The sequence below is a fragment of the Tamandua tetradactyla genome, chromosome 16 (genome assembly GCF_023851605.1).
Source record: "Tamandua tetradactyla isolate mTamTet1 chromosome 16, mTamTet1.pri, whole genome shotgun sequence".
Lineage (NCBI taxonomy): Eukaryota > Metazoa > Chordata > Mammalia > Pilosa > Myrmecophagidae > Tamandua > Tamandua tetradactyla.
The window spans coordinates 18571166-18590843 of NC_135342.1; the positions used below are offsets into that span (position 1 = coordinate 18571166).

The 19678-nt window shown below is 37.5% G+C and overlaps 1 pseudogene across 1 annotated transcript; it reads left to right on the forward strand.

Annotated features, from left to right (window-relative positions):
- The first annotated feature begins 5934 nt into the window (after positions 1-5934).
- On the forward strand, positions 5935-18532 carry LOC143658327 (uncharacterized; annotated as a pseudogene). The gene is made up of 6 exons (XR_013163222.1): positions 5935-8073; positions 8279-8337; positions 15038-15164; positions 15427-15522; positions 15781-15839; positions 17076-18532. The product of XR_013163222.1 is annotated as an uncharacterized LOC143658327 (transcript).
- The last annotated feature ends 1146 nt before the right edge of the window (positions 18533-19678 follow it).

Genomic DNA, 19678 nt, shown 5'->3' on the forward strand with positions numbered 1-19678 from the left:
TCAATCCTACCTAAATTGATTTACAGATTCAATGCAATACCAATCAAAATCCCAACAACTTATTTTTCAGAAATAGAAAAACCAATAAGCAAATTTATCTGGAAGGGCAGGGTGCCCCGAATTGCTAAAAGTATCTTGAGGAAAAAAAACGAAGCTGGAGGTCTCGCGCTGCCTGACTTTAAGGCATATTATGAAGCCACAGTGGTCAAAACAGCATGGTATTGGCATAAAGATAGATATATCGACCAATGGAATCGAATAGAGTGCTCAGATATAGACCCTCTCATCTATGGACATTTGATCTTTGATAAGGCAGTCAAGCCAACTCACCTGGGACAGAGCAGTCTCTTCAATAAATGGTGCCTAGAGAACTGGATATCCATATGCAAAAGAATGAAAGAAGACCCATCTCTCACACCCTATACAAAAGTTAACTCAAAATGGATCAAAGATCTAAACATTAGGTCTAAGACCATAAAACAGTTAGAGGAAAATGTTGGGAGATATCTTATGGATCTTACAACTGGAGGCGGTTTTATGGACCTTAAACCTAAAGCAAGAGCACTGAAGAAGGAAATAAATAAATGGGAACTCCTCAAAATTAAACACTTTTGTGCATCAAAGAACTTCATCAAGAAAGTAGAAAGACAGCCTTCACAATGGGAGACAATATTTGGAAATGATATATCAGATAAAGGTCTAGTATCCAGAATTTATAAAGAGATTGTTCATCTCAACAACAAAAAGACAGCCAACCCAATTACAAAATGGGAAAAAGACTTGAACAGACACCTCTCAGAAGAGGAAATACGGATGGCCAAGAGGCACATGAAGAGATGCTCAATGTCCCTGGCCATTAGAGAAATGCAAATCAAAACCACAATGAGATATCATCTCACACCCACCAGAATGGCCATTATCAACAAAACAGAAAATGACAAGTGCTGGAGAGGATGCGGAGAAAGAGGCACACTTATCCACTGTTGGTGGGAATGTCAAAGGGTGCAACCACTGTGGAAGGCAGTTTGGCGGTTCCTCAAAAAGGTGAATATAGAATTGCCATACGACCCAGCAATACCATTGCTAGGTATCTACTCAAAGGACTTAAGGGCAAAGACACAAACGGACATTTGCACACCAACGTTTATAGCAGCATTATTTACAATTGCAAAGAGTTGGAAACAGCCAAAATCTCCATCAACAGAAGAGTGGCTAAACAAACTGTGGTATATACATACGATGGAATATTATGCAGCTTTAAGACAAGATAAACTTATGAACCATGTAATAACATGGATGGACCTAGAGAATATTATGCTGAGTGAATCCAGCCAAAAACTAAAGGACAAATACTGTATGGTCCCACTGATGTGAACGGACATTCGAGAATAAACTTGAAATATGTCATTGGTAACAGAGTTCAGCAGGAGTTAGAAACAGGGTAAGACAATGGGTAATTGAAGCTGAAGGGATACAGACTGTGCAACAGAACTAGATACAAAAACTCAAAAATGGACAGCACAATAATACCTAATTGTAAAGTAATCATGTTAAAACACTGAATGAAGCTGCATCTGAGCTATAGGTTTTTGTTTTGTTATGTTTTGTTTTGTTTTGATTTTACTATTATTACTTTTATTTTTTTCTCTATATTAACATTCTATATCTTTTTCGGTTATGTTGCTAGTTCCTCTAAACCAATGCAAATGTACTAAGAAATGATGATCATGCATCTATGTGATGATGTTAAGAATTAATGATTGCATATGTAGAATGGTATGATCTCTAAATGTTGGGTTAATTTCTTTTTTTCCGTTAATTAAAAAAAAAAAAAAAGAGAAGGGATAATTGGAGCTGAAGGAATACAGACTGTACAACGGGACTGGATATAAAAACTCAGAAATGGACAGCACAATACTACCCAATTGTAATGCAATTATGTTAAAACACTGAATGAAGCTGCATGTGAGGTATAGGTTTTTTGTTTTTGTTTTTTTTCTTTCTATTATTGTTTTAATTCTTATTCTGTTGTCTTTTTATTTCTTTTTCTAAATCGATGGAAATGTACTAAGAAATGATGAATATGCAACTATGTGATGTTATTAAGAATTACTGATTGTACATGTAGATTGGAATAATTTCTAATTGTTTTGTTAATTCTTTTTTTAATTAATAAAAAAAAATATCATACCGAAATTTTTGGGAAAAAATGTTTAGAAATTCATATTCACTACACAGGTTAGAAAATACATGAACCAACATATTAATGATGCTTGAGTATGGGTGCTAGAATTTCAGGGAACTTTAATTTCGTTCTTTACATATTTATTTTTCTTACCTTCACAATGAACATGTACTACTTTCGAGGTAAAGAAATTTTTAAAAATTTACATCAAAATATCAATAATGCTTTATATTCCCTGGTGGTGGGATTATGGATTTGTCTGTCTGAGAATACTGTCATTTACTACAACGTGCATATAGTAGTACTAACGACTTTTTCCCGCCAGGAGAGAAAATAAAGGCGTAATGAAGCTCTGTTAGGAAGGAACCTCCGGGTCCTTTTAGTCGCTGTGCGGCTTTGTCTCCTGGCAGGGAACAGGACTCCAGGTGGACGCTGCATTACGTCATTCGAACGCCGAACAGGAACGCGCACTGCAGTGGGTAGGGTTGTGGGAAATGTAGTCCTGTTCCTCCAGGCACGACCATTTCCGGTTCCGGATATCGCACTACTCGAGTGGTAGCTTGGCGCGGTGGTGGACTGGTTAGGGGGAGTAAGTTTTGGCATCCTCGTTTGGGTCGCAGGCGCAGGGCCTGACCCTCTAAGATTTGGGGAAGGGATGGCAAGTGGCGGATGGATTGAGTCCAGGGATTTCGAGGAGCCTCAGCTTGTCGAAGGAAGGATTTAGGAGAGGCTGCACTGAGCATCCCGGGTGGGGATGGGGGCGGGGCTCGTACAGGGCAGGCCCGGGTCTGGAGTGGGCTGCACCCGGTTCCCCTAGGTTTGGGAAGAGAGGTAACCGGCAGCTGCGGCTTTGAGACGCACGTCTTTCAGTTTGGGAGAAAAGAGAGTTTTCTTGTCAGGAAAGTTATTTTTATAAATAGCTGCAGTATTTGGCTCCTCACGTTCTGTATATAGGCCTGTGTTATTAAGCACGCTCAAGTTGTAAAAAATGCTTTCGCGGGCTTTTGTAATGTTTGAAGCACGCACACACAGGTTGCATTCCACTTTAGATATCGTGCAGAATGAAAGAGTGAGAGCCCTGAATTCAGATCTTGAGAATGAGCCCTGATTCTCATTGTGTCCCAGAGGCTACAGTGAGTGCAGACTATGGACATAGCCCCAAGCATCAATGCTGTGGTCCCTTCTCATCTATGAGTCCCCTCGAGAGGTACTAACTTTTTTTTTTTTTTCAGGGAGGTGTAGGTTACATCCAACTGGTTCTCAGAGATTTTCCTCTGTGATGTGTGTTAGGAGTTGTGATAAAACCATATGAGCTCATGGCTCATTTTTCTTTCACAGCCTTGCCTTTTTGGGACTTTTCCTTTCCCAGAGAGTACTAAAGAGGAAGAAATAAACCCTGGTCTCTTGCCATTAAGAGTTCCAGGTGAGTAGAGTGTTGGGTTTTTTGTTTGTTTGGTGTTGCATTTTAATGGCAATGTCTACTCAATTCTCAAAGGGAGGCCAGCTTTCCTGACCTGGTGTTTTTCACAGATAACCCATCCAGGCATCTTATCTAAGCTACCTTTCCCCAGAAAATGGTTTCTTTTAAGGCTTAGGAATTTCTTGCTGTCTTTATTTAGTGTATTTTTTCTCTGGTCCCTAAGTAGTTCATGTGATCTGTAAATCATTCAAACTTACACTGTTCCAGGGCTGTGTTAGATGAGGAGAAGAAATAATCACAGTAATTGTAATGGAATGCATTACCTGAGTACTTATATGCCAAGTATCATGCTGAGGGCTTTCTCTGCTGTATCTCTGGTGCCTAGAAGAATGCCTGGCATATAGTAGTTCCTCAGATAATTGAATGAATAAATTGATTTCTTTTTAATTTGCTCCACAGCATTGCAAATTAGATATTAGCACCATGTTACAGATGAGAATGCTGAGGCGCAGAAAGTTTAAGGAACTTAACAAGTGTCATCTGGCCAGGAAGTCTTACAGAACAGTCAGAGCTTTGGTAATTTGCACTTCCATCTGCACTCTTTTCTCCTCTGATCTTTGTACGGCTGATTTATTTTCATTGAGGTCCTAGAGATGGTTGCTGACAACCTGATTTAATGTTGTCCCCCCACACATGCCATCAATGTTCTTCCTGATGGAAGTTATATTCTAGTTGGTGAACAGAGGTATATTACATTCATTTTATGTTCTTCATAGCAATCTAAGATCTTTTTGCAACCTAAGATCATCTTATTTGTAGACTTGTTAACCCACCAGAATCCAAACACAGTAACAACAAATGCCTTGTTCATCTTATTTACTGTATTCCCAGTTTTTGTTATAGGGGGAGATGTAGTTAAGCACTGAGGGGTATATGTGTTAAATGAATGACTGTTGTGCTGGGTACTGAGATGAATCAATAACAGCAATGATAATAGTTTATTGAGGATTTTCTATATTGAGCTATCTTTAGATGCTTTATTCAGATAACTGTGTGTATGAGATCCAGGGGAAAAGAGAGAGAGAGAGAGACAGACAGACAGACTTGATAACCCTACAGGTAAGAATTATCTTCATTTAACATAAAAAAGAAGAGACACTTGCAGAGATTTGTGTCACTTTTCCATTGGGAATACAAATGCAAAATGGCAGAGGCAGAATTTGAACCCAAGCTTTTTGGCAGCTCGACTATTAAGAGAGAGGAATCTGAAAGTTTCAACCTGTCTTCTCCCCGAGCCCTGCTCCTTAGGCTGTCTTGATAAATAACTTCATAATCTTCCCAATTTTCTCAAACTTCAACCTCAGACTCATAGTTGATTTCTCTCACTTTTTCATCTCCATATGTAATTATTCATCTGCTTATCCCATAAGAAATTAGGTGTTGGGGTGTCAGATTGTGTAAGGTCTTTTGGCCACTGAAAAGACTTAGTTGAAGGTTTTGAGTGAAGATTTTGGATAGAGGAGTAACATGACTATTTCATAAGGATCACTCTGGCTGCTGAGTAGGAAATAGACTGTATGGGGACAAAGATAGAAGCAGAAACCAATTGGGCGGCTGTTGCAGTAATTCAGGTGAGACGGGATGGTGGCAATAATAAGAATTGGTCAGATTCTGGCTATAATTTAAAGATATCTGCTGATGAGTTGGATGTGGAGAATAAAAAAGGGAGAAATCAAGGATCATTCTAAAATGTCTGACCTGTTCAGAAAAAAGAGAATACTTCTAGGGCCAGAAAGAATTTAGTTTTGACATGTTACATTTGGGACACCTTTTAGACATACATGTGGAGATGTCAGGTTGGCTATTAGAGTCTAGAGTTCAGGAAACGTGTTCTGGGTGGAGACGTAAATTTGAGTCGTGGGCATTTAGATGTTTGAAGCTGTGAGACTGGATGTGATCATCAAGGGCATGAATGAGTATAGGTTGAGGAGAACTACATGGACTAGGTCTCAAGGCAGTCCTAACTTTTAGAGGCCAGGGATATGAAGAGGAACCTCAACAAAATTTTGTATGGACTGGAGGCCTCTGGAAGCACGGAAAATCAGCCAGTCAGAGGCAGCTAGTTACTTTAAGTGTAGTCCTTGGGTCACCCATCATTGCTTGGAAACTTATTCAGAATGCAAATACATAGGCTTCACTGCAGAGCCACTGACTCAGAGGCCTGGGGTGGGGGTGGGAGTGGAGGCGCAGTGCAGGGGACTCCAGCAATCTGTTTTAACAGTCTCTTCTGGTGGTTTTTAAGCATGTTTAAGTTTTTGCAGCACTGTCTAGAGGATGCTGAAGATTTTCGTTTAAATAGCATTTCTGTAGAGGGGCTGTTGCACCTCTCCTTGTAGGGTTAGTATGTGTTCAGAGAGCAGTCCTTAGTTGAACTGGGTGAGATGGAAGGGTGCTTGTAAGAGTGGGCTATGCAAAGGTCTGGGATCTATGGTTGGAGAATAGATGGAGGCTTGAGCTGTTGAAGCAGTAAAATTGAGGGAAATTTTCCAAGTGGACAACCCAAGTGCTGGTGTACTTATGTGTCTGAACTTGCCCTGTGCTTTGGATCTGAAGACGAAAAGATCAGGCTTGGGAGAGAAAGGAGAGAGCTCACGAATGATGTCTTTGCACAACTACTGACTAGCTAAGAACTGATTCCAAGAGTTGTTTATCTCTGTATATCAGATGCTGTTAATGGAGTTACTTAAGTGTATCCAGGGTGCTACACCTGTACAAGATGGAGAAGGTAAGTAAAGAAAAAAGACTCAGTCCCTTGGTGATATCGACATCTTGATGGGATTTGAAAGGTGATAAGCCAGGAGTTTAAATAAGGCATTGTTGAATCCCAGATTGTCTGCCGATGGCCAGAGAAGGCTTTATTGAGAAAAAAGTTGTCCTTGTGCTAGAATATATGGGAATAATTCAACAGGTCCATGTGCTTGAGTGGGGAACAAAATTTATGCTTATCTAGTCTAACTGAAAATGAACATGTCCTTCAATTTATAATGTAGGCAAGATACCACAGTAGTATTACTGTGATTTTGTTATCCATATAAATCAGAGCTGTTTTGGTATATTATACTTGGTGTGGTTATTTCAAAATACTGTTTATACTAATTACTGTTTTGAAATACAGTAGTTAATTCTTCCTTGATATTTAATGTATTAATAAAGAAACAACACTTGGTGATTTAATATTTTTAAAAATTGTATTTCACTATAATTGGCTTTTTAAATAATCCGGTGTATTTTATTTTATGCATTTAAAGCCCAAAACCCAAAGGGACTGTCCTCTCCAAGATTACCAGTTGATTACATCCCCATATCCTTTAGTGTCATCACCCCTTCTCAACATGAAATAGTTAGAATGGTCATTCCCTAAAGATCCCTATAGATTGACAGAGGGATCAGAAGAGGAGGTATAACAGAGAAAATAGGATATAACAAATAAGTATGACTACTGAATCACCATATTAATATTCCTTCTAGCCTCCAGTGTTTTAGAGCAACTAGAAGGAAAAAGCTGAGATGGTGGAATGGTAGGTAGCCCATGACAAACTCTGGGATCTGTTCTGTAATTACTTGTTGAAATGTGCTTTGAACATTATTGCTTTTTCTTTCTTTGCTTTGTATACATGTTATCTTTTACAATAAAAAATGTTGAAAGACAAAACAAAATAAAAACATCATTTAGAGTAGGAATCTGTAAGTATTGACAGACTGCCAAAGAGGACCTTGGCACAAAACAGGTTAGAAAACGCTCATTTAGAAGACATTTTCTAACCTATACCCTGATTTTTAGGATCCTTGAGGTCAGGATATATTATATTTTTATTTTTATGTTTTTGCAATTTCCATAGCATTACATTAATAAAGCTTTTATACTCTAGATTTTCTTTCACAGGGCACAGGTCCTATATATTTGTGGGATCTTCCCACATTTCTGAAGATCCTGAATGTCACTGTGAGACTCCAGCTGCTGGGCCCTCTACGTGGACACTTCTCTAACTGTCCCAGCCATTTGCTGCATTCTCAGCTCTCTGGAGTGTGGGCCCTTTCAGTGCAGGGTCTCTAAATACAGCTACTTAGGAAATGTCCCTGGAATAGTTTTCAGAAGGTGTGATCCCTACTGGAGACAGAGAACTTTGGGGGCCAGAAGAAAGGACTCAAGGACTCTTGAGCATACAGGTCCTTACTACATGGAAACCAACCTGGCTGTGGCAAGTGAAGGTGGAAGCTGGTACTTTTGACCTCAGATGTCCATCTGACACTCCTTGCCAAAGCTTAGAGGGTCTCAAGAATTAAGAAGCCCTGGATATTCTGCTTTCCCACCTTAGAAAGATCAGCAAATAAATTAAATCACTGCAGCTTTCAGAAAACCCAGAAGAGGAGACCATGGAAACTTTGACCTCAAGGCATGGGGAGAGAGGTAAGAGTTAATGAAGAGTGTGGGTTTAGGGAGAATCTGAGCTGAGTGTAGAGAGAGAAGAAGTTGAGTGAATGAGGATTGCCTCACGTGGGAAGAAACTCACGTGAAAGCTGCACACCTTCCTAAGATTATCTTCCAGGTAGGTAATTTGAGAGCACAAGGCTAGGACCACCTCTTCCTCATGGCTGCTTTCTCCTCCCCACAGCTCTTCATTCCCAGGCCTCAGCCCTTTCCCAAGAGGGAGAGGACAAGACCAAGTTTCAGGTGGGTTGAGTTTTCTTTTCCCTGTAGAAATACCACCTCAGGTATCAGACAGTAAACGTACCTCCCTTCCTGGATAAAAGCAAAAAGAATGAAAAATATATTAGGTGAGGACATTACGTTATTCATTGGATTTGTCCATAAAATAACTGTGAGGTAGGTGATATGAACCTGTTTTAGAAATGAAGAAACAAATGGTGAATCCTGGATTTGAATCCATGTCAGTAAGACTCTGAAATTTGCCTTTCTGCTCTACATGCTGCCTATTGGTAATAGTTTCATTTAGGGGCTTAGCCCAACTTATGCAGAGAGGTGACACTACAAATAATAAATCCTTCTCTGCCAGGGATTTTCTCCTTTGTGGGCTTTTCTCTTATTTTGAGATGAATTTATAGGTGTGATATTTATGTCTATTTATAATATACATAATGTAAATTTATAGATGTACTCTTTATGTTTTATATATAATATTTATAGATGTAATATTCTCCAAGTAATACATCCTTAATAAAAATTAGGCCAGAAACGGAATTAAAAGACAGCCTACTGGGGGCAAAAGGTTTCATCCGCACAAAAGTTTAATAGCCTTACTTTAAAAGAGAGGTACAAAGAAAGACCTGAGCATTTGTGTTCAGGAAGAAGGAAAGGAAGAAAACAAGTTACCGGTGATTATATGAAAAGATGACCAGCCTCACAATTATTCACAGTGATAGAGAGTGAAATAAGGTAAAATTGTTTCCCTAGCTGATGGCCAAAGATTTGACAGATAAGTATCCACTGTTTGGCAGGGTACAGAGAAATGAGTGTATCCGTATATTTGCAGAGGGAGGGAAAGTAAAATCAGTTCAGGCTTTCTGGAAGTTCTGTGTACCTCTGATTTGGTATTTTCTACTCTGAGAATTTATTCTAAATCAGAATAAGTATTTAAAGAATGATCATTACAGCATTCTTCCTAACAGCAAAAACAAATGGAGGGAGATTCTATGTACAATCCACTGGATTGGTGAAATGTATTCATTCATTTATTCCATTGTGTAGATCCTCTGCTGTTATCAAGTGTGATAAAGTGATTGAAACTATTAGGACAAGGATATATGCTCTCTTGCTTTCTCCCAGTATCTTGTGCATGTATATTAGTTGAGTTTTCCTGTAAATTGACAAAATAAAAAAGCAATTGCAGAAATGAAGTACAGTTTTTACTACATGTGAGATAATTTTCTAGATTTCAATCTTACGAAGAGATTATAAAAAATTTCAAAGGTTTAAGTTGCTTTTTAAACCATATGCTTCAATTTTAGATATTATTGATTGACTTCCTGCTATGAGAACTGAAAACATTTAACATTTTTACTTCCCACCAACTCTTGATATTATAATATTATTATTGTCATTATCAGCTTCCAATTTATAATCAATTCCCACTGTTGTACGGTGTTAGATCTAAGTATGTAAGTCATTGCTCACTCCCTACTCTTTTACCAGTTTGTCCATTCCTGACTTTTTTATTTTGATAAATAAAAAAAGTTAGTTGGCTTATTTCTTCTTCATACATAGTTTTTCCATTGAAGATTTATTTGTGCAATAAATAAACTCTGAGTTTTCTATGCTTAAGAATATCTGTTGCAGCTTTGTATCAGTGTTAAAGTTCTTGAACTTGGTAACTGTAGATAAGGTGGTTACATAAATAAATATCCTCATTCTTAGGAAAAAAAAAAAAAGAACATCTATTGCGTTTATACCCAAAAGGCAAATTGCCTACACTTAAAATTCTTCAGTCACACTTGTACTCAGGACTTTTTGTACATTGCTGCGTTTTCTTCCGGCATTGAGCCTCCATTCGTTTTTTAGTGCACTTTTCATTCTAGTTACTGGGTAAGTACATTACATTACTTGTTGTATTTATCTTCAAAATAGCTGTGAGATAGGTGGTATGATCTATTTTAGAATTGAAGAAGCAAGTGGTGAATTCTGGATTTGAACCCAGGTCAGTATGGCTCCAGAAAGGCAAGATATGCTTATTTTTTGACAACACCTTGGCTAGGTGTCATTTTCATGGGTCACACTTTATTTCACTTGCTCCATTATCTTCTGGCATTCATCAGTTCTTCAGCCTGGATGTCTAAATTCTTATTACTATTATTTTATCAATTTGTCCTACCGGAACTCCTATTAGATAAACAGCATAATTTCCGGATCTGTATTCCCCATTTTTTAACTTTTCTGTTATTCTCTTCTTTGAAATTTTGTTGTACTCCAGGAGTCTGCTCTGGTTCCAATTTATTAGCATTTTCTTCAGCGAATTGTTTTATTCTGTTCTTTAGCTCATCTGTTGAAGTTTGTTTTTTGATGGTAGCAGTTTTTTTGTTTTTTTTTTTTACATTTCTAAGAACTCTGATGTATTTGTTTTTATACAGAGCTTTTTCTCTTCCCTGTTCTCTCCCAGGAAATCTCATAAATACAGCTTTTGAGTCCTGTGTGTTAAAGTTGTCCTTTTAACCTCTTCCAAAGCTACCTGTTCACAACTATGAGACTTTCCTCCTGCTTGGCTCACCTTTTATGCGGAACCATCATAGAGATGTTTTTAGATTGTCCACCTTATGAACTTACAGGGCTAAAAGCCTGTATAGCCTTCTTGAGCAAAAGGGGGAAGAGAGAAAGGAGACAAAATAAAGTCTTAGTGACTGAGAGACTTCAGAGTTGAGAGGTTATCTGGGAGATTATTCTTATGTATTATATAGATATCCCTTTTTAGTTTTATGATGTGTTGGAGTGGCTAGAGGGAAGTACCTGAAACTGTTGAACTGTACTCCAGTGACCCTGATTCTTGAAGAAGACTGTATAACTATATAGCTTTTATAATGTGACTGTGTGATTGTGAAAATCTTGTGCATGATGCTCGTTTTGTCCAAGGTATGGACAGATGAGTTAAGAAAAAAAGATTAAAAATAAGTAAAGAATAGGGGGAGATATAGGGTAAAAATTGGGTAGATTGAAATACTGGGGGTCAGTGAGAGGGAGGGATAAGGAATATGGGATTTATGAGTTCTTTTTTTTTCTTTTATTTCTTTTTCTGGAGTGATGCAAATGTTCTAAAAATGATCATGGTGAAAAGTACACAACTATGTGATGATATTGTGAGCCATTTATTGTATAATATGGTTGGACAGTATGTATGTGGATATTTCTCAATAAAAATATTTTTTAAAAAAGCCCGTGTAATACCAATAAAATAATACTAATCTTTAAAGTCTATAGGAAAGATTCTTAAATACTACTGGGACAAAAGGAATGCATTTCCTTTAAAAAACCTTAATAGATTATTACCAGAGTATTTGACAGAATATCCTAGCAATTCATGCTGTTTGCCCATGTCTTTAACCCCAGGATATATCAGTAGGAAACTTTTGCTGATCTGGTATAGGAGAGCTGCATTTGATGTGGCAAAGTTCTCCCATTTTATTTTGCATTTCCCTGAGTATCAGATGTGATAAGCATTTTTCATATGTTGGGCTGTATTTGTATTTTCCCATCTTTGAATTGCTTATGAAACACTCTTGCCCATTTTTTTCATTTATTTATTTCTTATCCCATTTTTCAGAACTGTTTCAATAGAAGGGATGTTAACTTGCCTATCAAAAGTATCACAGTTATTTTCTCTCAATCTTTACTTTCTTAATGGTGGCTTGACAACAAAATTTATTAATTTTCCATAGTATAATGATTTATTACTTCTCTTTTGAAAATCTGTTTCATGTGTAATTTAGTGAGGTCTTACCTATCCTAAGTGTAATAAAAAAGGCACCTAAATTTTAAAAAATATTTTAGATTTAAATTTTGAATGTCTAATTTAACTATTTTTGTAAATAGTATGAAGTTGATGTTCAACTCCATTTTCTTCAAGATGGATAGTCAATTTTGACAATGCCTATTATTAAATCCAATTAAACATTCTTTTCCAGTAACCAAAATACCACCCTTATCATTTATGTATTTATTTATGTGTTTACATACATAAACTCTCTCTTTCTCTCTCTCTCTCTGTGTAGAGAGATGTCAGTCGATTCATATTTCATATGTATCTGGATTCCATACTCTTGTCCCCCAAATTACCTGCACATCTCTGCATTGTTTTACTGTTTATAGTGGACACATACTTTTTTTTTTTTATTAATTAACACAACATTTAGAAATCATTCCATTCTACATATACGATGGACACATACTTTTGAAATTTAAAATTATGAAGGGAAAAAGAATGTTGGAATTCAAATTTGGCTAAGACTTAGCTGTAATACTATCCCAAACCAGGTGCCCTTTGTCATGGTAGATCTTGAACAACTTTTTTCAGTTATTTTAGAGGCTGTTGGTGTATTCAAGTTTACTTTCATATATTCACTCAGCAAATATTTGTTTGGTACCTACTTCAGGCCAAATGTTATTCTAGGCACTAGTGATATAGCAGAGATAAGATAAACAAAATCTTTGTCCTCATGGAACTGATAACTAGAAGAGGGAAACAGATAGGAAGTAAGTTAAAAACAAGATTTTAACATGAGTATTCTACAGAATATAACATGAATGAGAGAAAGTCTTTGCAGATGAACTATGTTTTAGAATCAGATATTTCTAGGAAAAGAATCAAATGTGAGAAATGAGAGAAGGGGAAGAATCAAGGATGACTCTAAGGTTTTCAACCTGAATAACAGAGTAAATGGGGCTTCTTTTTATCCAGATAGGGGAGACTAGGGGAGAATAATTTTTGGGGAAAGAATCAATTCTGGTTTGAGATACCTTTTAGCCAATCTAAGGGACAGTTGGCTATGTTGGAACTCACTGTACAAGGCAGGGCTGAATATAAAGATTTGGGAATGCCCAGCTGACCTCCTCTGTCCCACGCTTTCTCCCAACTCATCCTGCTTCTGGTCTTAGAATTAATCGGTATTCTTTGGGAAAACCTTCATTCTCCCTCAGTTAACTTCTACTTGCACTTTAGAACATAGCAGTTTTACTTTGTCAAGAAAGTATTTTACGTTTGTTACATAATATTTTTAAGATCGTGAATATCTCCATCATAGCTCGACCATAAATGTGACTTTAAATGCTTAATGTTTTTCTTTCCTCCTTCAGTAATTTAAGACCTGTGCAGAGAAGAGTTAACAGCAGGCCTGAGACTGCTGTACTTCGGGCCTAGTCACAAGGTTGGCCCTTGACTGAATTAGGGGAACTTAGTTTTGGGAGGGTTTCCACCCTAGTAAGAATAGTTCATTGTGCCTAGACTGTGTTTGCAAACAACATGGTTTATGCTGAATGCCTGCCTTTATTCTGAGAGTCTGGAATTTTGGTACATGTTAGGCTGAGGATCCCTATATGACCAGCATTCAATTAAAACCCTGGACACTGAGTCTCTAATGAACATTTCATGCGTGTTGTCATACCTCAGTGCTGGAGGAATTAAATGCATTCTGTGTGACTATGGGTAGAGGACTCTGGGAAGCTTGTACCTAGTTTTCTCTGGACTTCGCTCCATATGCCTTTTCCCTTTACTGATTTTGCTTTGTGTTTTTTTACTGTAATAAATGATAGCCATGAGTATATGCTCATAGCCTAGCTATATGAGTCGTCCTAGCAAATCATCAAACCTGGATGTGGTCTTCAAGGGAGGGCTGTGTCTTTCTTGCTTATATCTATAATCCCTGGTGCCAAACACTGTTTTGAGGGTACTATTTCTCAAATGGGTGATATATTCACATGTAGGAACTAAACTTTTCATTAGCTACCTTGCCTTCCATCTTATTAAAATGTATCCATGGCTTAAAAAAAAGAAGTGAAGTACCTGTGGATCACAACTCACTCTTACCTTGTAATAGTTTGCCGCAGATATCCTAGGCAAGGCTGAAGGTAAAGTGTAATTCTGAAAGCCCACGTCTACAATTGCCTCTGTCTCAAGAAAGTATATTACAATTTCAGTGACTGAATTTGATGAAATTATAGGAATAGAGTTGATTGCTTTATTTCAACATGCAAAACTGTCATTCTTCTTCACTAGAGCCATTAGGTTAAAAAATTTGTGCCACACTTCATAATTGAGAATGACAGCATGGTTTGAAACTCCATGGTTTGAACTTCTGCTTTAAAAGTCTCATCTGGTTGAGGATATGGTTGTAAACACAGATTAGTTGCTTTTTGCCAAATGCCGACATGGAAGCCAATAAAAAAATGTAGGCCTGGAGCAGCAAAGAGCAACTGCTGTTGTGGGATGAGGGGATGATTGGTGAAGAACTATCATTCTAGCAGAAAAAAGTGATAATACTCATTTCAGGGTATGCGTAGTAGACATGGCCACTCTTGATTAGCCTGTTGGAACCTTAAGTTGTCACAGTCTTATTGGAGGAAAAGTTGGTAATCTACAAGTTGTCAAATTGTAAAATGTGCAGACCTTATGAGTCAGCCAATTCAGTTCTAGGAAATTACTTTCAGATGTACTCACACTGAACAAAGGATGTTACTCATTTTCCTCTTTGGAAAACCGTGGAACATCAATTGATTAGAATAGAAATGATTGACATTAAACCTTTTAATAATACTTGATTTGACTCTCTAAACGGAACCATTTCTCTTTTTATAATCTAGTTTTTATAGTGATGTCAAATTTACCTTTCATCTAATAGTGGATATTTATGGTAAATAGTGCTTCACATTTTAGGAAACATTGACCTTCAAGGATGTGGCTGTGGTCTTCACCAAGGAGGAGCTGGGGCTGCTGGACTCTGCCCAGAGGATCCTATACAGAGATGTGATGCTGGAGAACTTCAGGAACCTGGTCTTTGTGGGTAAGGGGAACCTGTCTGGGTAGTTAAAGCTTAACTAACTAGAGTGTTCCTTTTCCCTGGAGAGAGGGTGTTTTGGTCTTAGTACCCAGATTAAAGCCCTTATTTATAGGATTGTTATAATGTTGCTTCATTTGTCTGGTCCTGCATCTTTTTCTTTGTCTGTCCTTCAAAGACCTGAAGGTCATTGGATTAAGAATACATTTTCAGGTTATTTTTTCATTCAAATAATGAGCCTAAACCTAGCATTTTCTTGTATCTTCAGGGCAACAACCTTTCAAACCTGGTAAGATATCCCCTTTGGGACAAGAGAGAGAGACTTGGGTGACAGAGAGAGAAGTGCCAAGGAATGCATATACAGGTGAGAATGATGGAGCCAAGATTCCTTGAGTTAAGATCCTGACTAGGCAGTGAGTGGGTAAGTTTGCTACACAGAGACCCCATTCCCTGCCTTTGATCTTGCCTTTGGCTGCTGGTGGTGCTATTGAAAATAGTAGTTCTGAAATCTCAATTCTACTTTTCCATCTCCACCTTCTCATGGATTCTTCATGCTTTTTTAGAGAATGGCATACTCAGAGTGAGTGAGTGAGTGATCTCTGGACTTTCTTTTCTCTGATAGAGACAGCCAGGCTGCAGAAGGCAAACCAATGGCAGAGAGACCGTCCCAGAATATTGAGAGCCCTATGATGCATTTCTCATTTAATGTGAAACTTATCTTCAGTATCCTTGAAGTCCCTTGTTATAAACAGATTCTTGTACCTCAGCCCTAAAAGATAAAAATAGCCAACAAAGAATATCTGAAGAAATGGAAATATTATTTAAATCAAACTGTATGATAAATATGACAGTTTGATAACTTGCAACCAGTATTGTGCATAATGTCATCTGGATTCCTATTTAACCTGCTCACAGAATACACAGGTATGGCTGGTGCTCCTTGGAGGATTTGGTGCCTTGTTGCTTCTCCCAAGTTCAGAATATAGTTACTCCTAGGAGATGGTGTACTTAGAGCACTAAAAAGAGTTGTGGGCTCTAAAACCAGTCTTCCTGTGTTCAAAGTTCAGCTCTACCTTAAAAGTGGTGGAGTAACTTAGATGAGCACTCACCCCTGTGCCTTGGTTTACTCATCTGTAAAGTGAAGATAATAATGGTTCCTACCTCCTTATTATTCTGAAAATTGAAGAAGTTAATATGTGTACATTGTTTATACATAGGAAGTATTACAATAATAATTAGCTATTATTATTATTATTGTTAGCAACAAAAACATTATTAAAAAGAGAAGTGAATTTTCTCTGTAAAAACCTGCCCAGATTTTTTTTTGTTGTTGGGAAGCTCTGTGATGAAGCATAGTTTTTCACTGTTCGGATCATACTGACATTTAGCTTCAACACTTGTTAATAGGAACCTCTTCCTTTTCTCAGACATAAAAATAAATGATTTGATAGGATATATAAAGCTAAGTTTTTTTTTCTGTTGCCATTATGGTCTTGAGCAAAACATGGTCAAAGTCTGAAAACATAAAATCCCTGAGCCAATCATTAACTTATTCTCATCTCTGAATTGTCTTTAACTCCATATGTGACAAGAATGAAAAAGGTATGGAGTATACTCAAGAAAAAAAATTAAGGTTCTCTTCACACAAAAATCTCTCCTATTGGAAAATCTGGGAACAGGTGGCTGGTGAATTAACTGAGAATCAGGACTATAGAATAAATTTTCAAGGGAAAGTTTTCCATTTCTCAGAGGATGTTTCTCCCTTTCAAGGATGGGATGGAGCCTCTAGTTGGGGTTCTCAAATTGAAAATTTGGTGAACAGTCTTCAAGGGAATGGTCTCATCAATTTAGAAACTGAAGAGTTTCCAGCCTGGAAAGCTGTAGGACTGGTTTCCACTAACGAATCTTGGTTGAAAGCCTTTGTCAGTGAGCCATGGAGTGTCCAAGGAAGATGTAAGATATAAGTGTGCTGAGTGTGGCAAAGGCTTCAGTTATAGCTCAGGGCTTCTCATTCACCATAGAGTCCACACAGGTGAGAAACCATATAAATGTGAGGTGTGTGGGAAGGGCTTTAGATGCACTTCAAGTCTTCACAAACATCAGCGGGTCCACACAGGAAACAAACCATATACGTGGAGGAGTGTGGCAAGAGTTTCAGCTATGGCTCAAACCTTCACACCCACCAAAGATTGCATACAAGAGAGAAACCCTACATGTTATGAATGTGGAAAGGGCTTCAGATATGGCTCAGGTCTCCTTAGTCATAAGAGAGTCCACACTGGAGAGAAACCATACAAGTGTGAAGTTTGTGGAAAGGGCTACAGTCAGAGCTCACATCTTCAAGGTCATCAGAGGGTCCACACTGGAGAGAAACCTTATAAATGTGATAAATGTGGGAAGGGCTTTGGTCGAAGTTCCTGTCTTCATGTTCATCAGAGAGTCCACACTGGAGAGAAACCCTATAAGTGTGAGGAGTGTGGGAAAGGCTTCAGTTATAGCTCAGGTCTGCAAAATCATCAGAGAGTGCATTTAAGTGGGGAACCATGCAAGTAGATGTGAGTTGAGTACCTCTAGCTAGAATTCAAAACCATTTTCATCTGAGAGTCAATAGGAGAAAACCTATGGAAATAATACGTGTAAAGAGCTGTGTAGCAGCTGAATTTTTCATACCCACCAGCTAGTCTACATAGGAATCAAAGATCTGAAAATTTGGTAAATAGCTTAAGCATTTCAGTCTTCAACAAGTGTCTGATACATGGCAGAATTGCAGGATTATTCTTCAGGAAATGGAGTGTTAATGGCATAAGTAAAAATCACTGCTTTCATCAGAGTCAGCCTCAGGAAGCTTTTACAAATGGTAGGAACAGTGAGAATATGTCAAAGGTGAAATTATGGACATTCTGGATTCCTTGTGGGGGGAAATACTTATAAATGGGACAGATATAGGAAAAAATGGTTACCTTCCTGAAACCGAGATCATATGTACTTTTTTAGAGATGGTTTTATAAAATTTTAAAGATGTATTAGCATTTTTTGACACAAGTAACTTTTAGAAGGCCTGGAACAGTTATAGCAGAAGTGTTTCCCTTGGCAAGTCTGAGTGATGTATCTCCACTTTCTTCATGTTTTTCTTATTGCATATTACCTCATGAAGGTAAACCTCTCATAGAAAGCTTTTGGAAACTTCAGGAATATTTTAATCAATCAAGTGTAAAAAGCAGTAATATTGGGCTTTTAATTGGAATTGCATTGAGGGTATAGGTTAATTTACAAAGAATTTTCATCTTTGAAATTTGGTTTTCTTTCCATTTTGAAAATATTGTTTCCACTTGAGTATTTTTTATGACCCCTTGGTAATCTTTTTTAGAGTTCTAAAATAGGTTCTGAATATTCTTAAGTATATTTCTATGAATTTTTAAATTACTGTTATGAATATAACATTTCAACTGACCCCATTCATCTCATACTTTTTTTCCATAGAGGAGAAATGCTAGAATATTTTTAAAAATGAGAAATGCTATTTTAAATGGAAATAGGAACTCATGCACTGTTAGTGAGAATGAAAATTGTTAGTCTTTTTTAAAAAAAGAATTTGTAAGTATCACATTCAGAATGCATAGCCTTGTGGCAATAAATGTGGAATAATTTATCCTTGGGAGATAGCTATTCATTCTCAGAAGTTCTCTTGTATCCATATGTGGTGCCATGATCACTGAAAATACCTAAACCTGTTATTACCTTGAACTCCAGAGTCACAGTGTAACATGATATGCATTTTCACCATCAGAAATACCTACATGTTTTCAACATCTTGAATTCTTACTACTTACTGGCGTTTGGCCAATTAAAAAATATTTCACGCAAGGATCTGTTTAAGCAATGGGGTACAGCCATTAAGCTCTCATAGATATGGTTTTTTACTTTTGGTGAAAATATGGAGAAAGACAAGTTACTATATTTCAGAATGTACTAAGTGCGTTGAAGGTAAGAAAAAGAGTAATATTCACCCTTAGGGATGATATTTGAATTACAACCTGAAGAATGAGAAAAATCCAAGCATTCGGAAAGCTAGGGGAAGAATGAAAAGTGCAAAGGACCTAAAGTAGGATACTGTTTTAGGGCAACAGAAAGAAGCCAATGCAATGGAAACGTACTGAATATGGAGAAAGGGTGTACCTGATGAGGAAAAACAAGTAAGTTGATATGGTAGTTCCCACCCCCTGAATCTGGTCTGGCATTCCTAACTTGACCAACAGACAATGACAGAAGTTACAGTTTGCTAGTTTTTATGTCGAAGCCTTGATATCTACTTCTTGTCTTCTGAAACACTTGTTTCATGGAGACATGAACCTCCATGTGTGGCTGACCAAGCTCTGCCATACCTGCCAAAGGCATGTGAGTGAAGTCAATGGGTGCCATGCAAAGCAGATAACTAACCCTGCTGAGCCCGACTTGAATTCCCCACCCATAAAATCATAAGTATGGTTAAATGATCATTGTGAACCAATAAATTTAGAGGT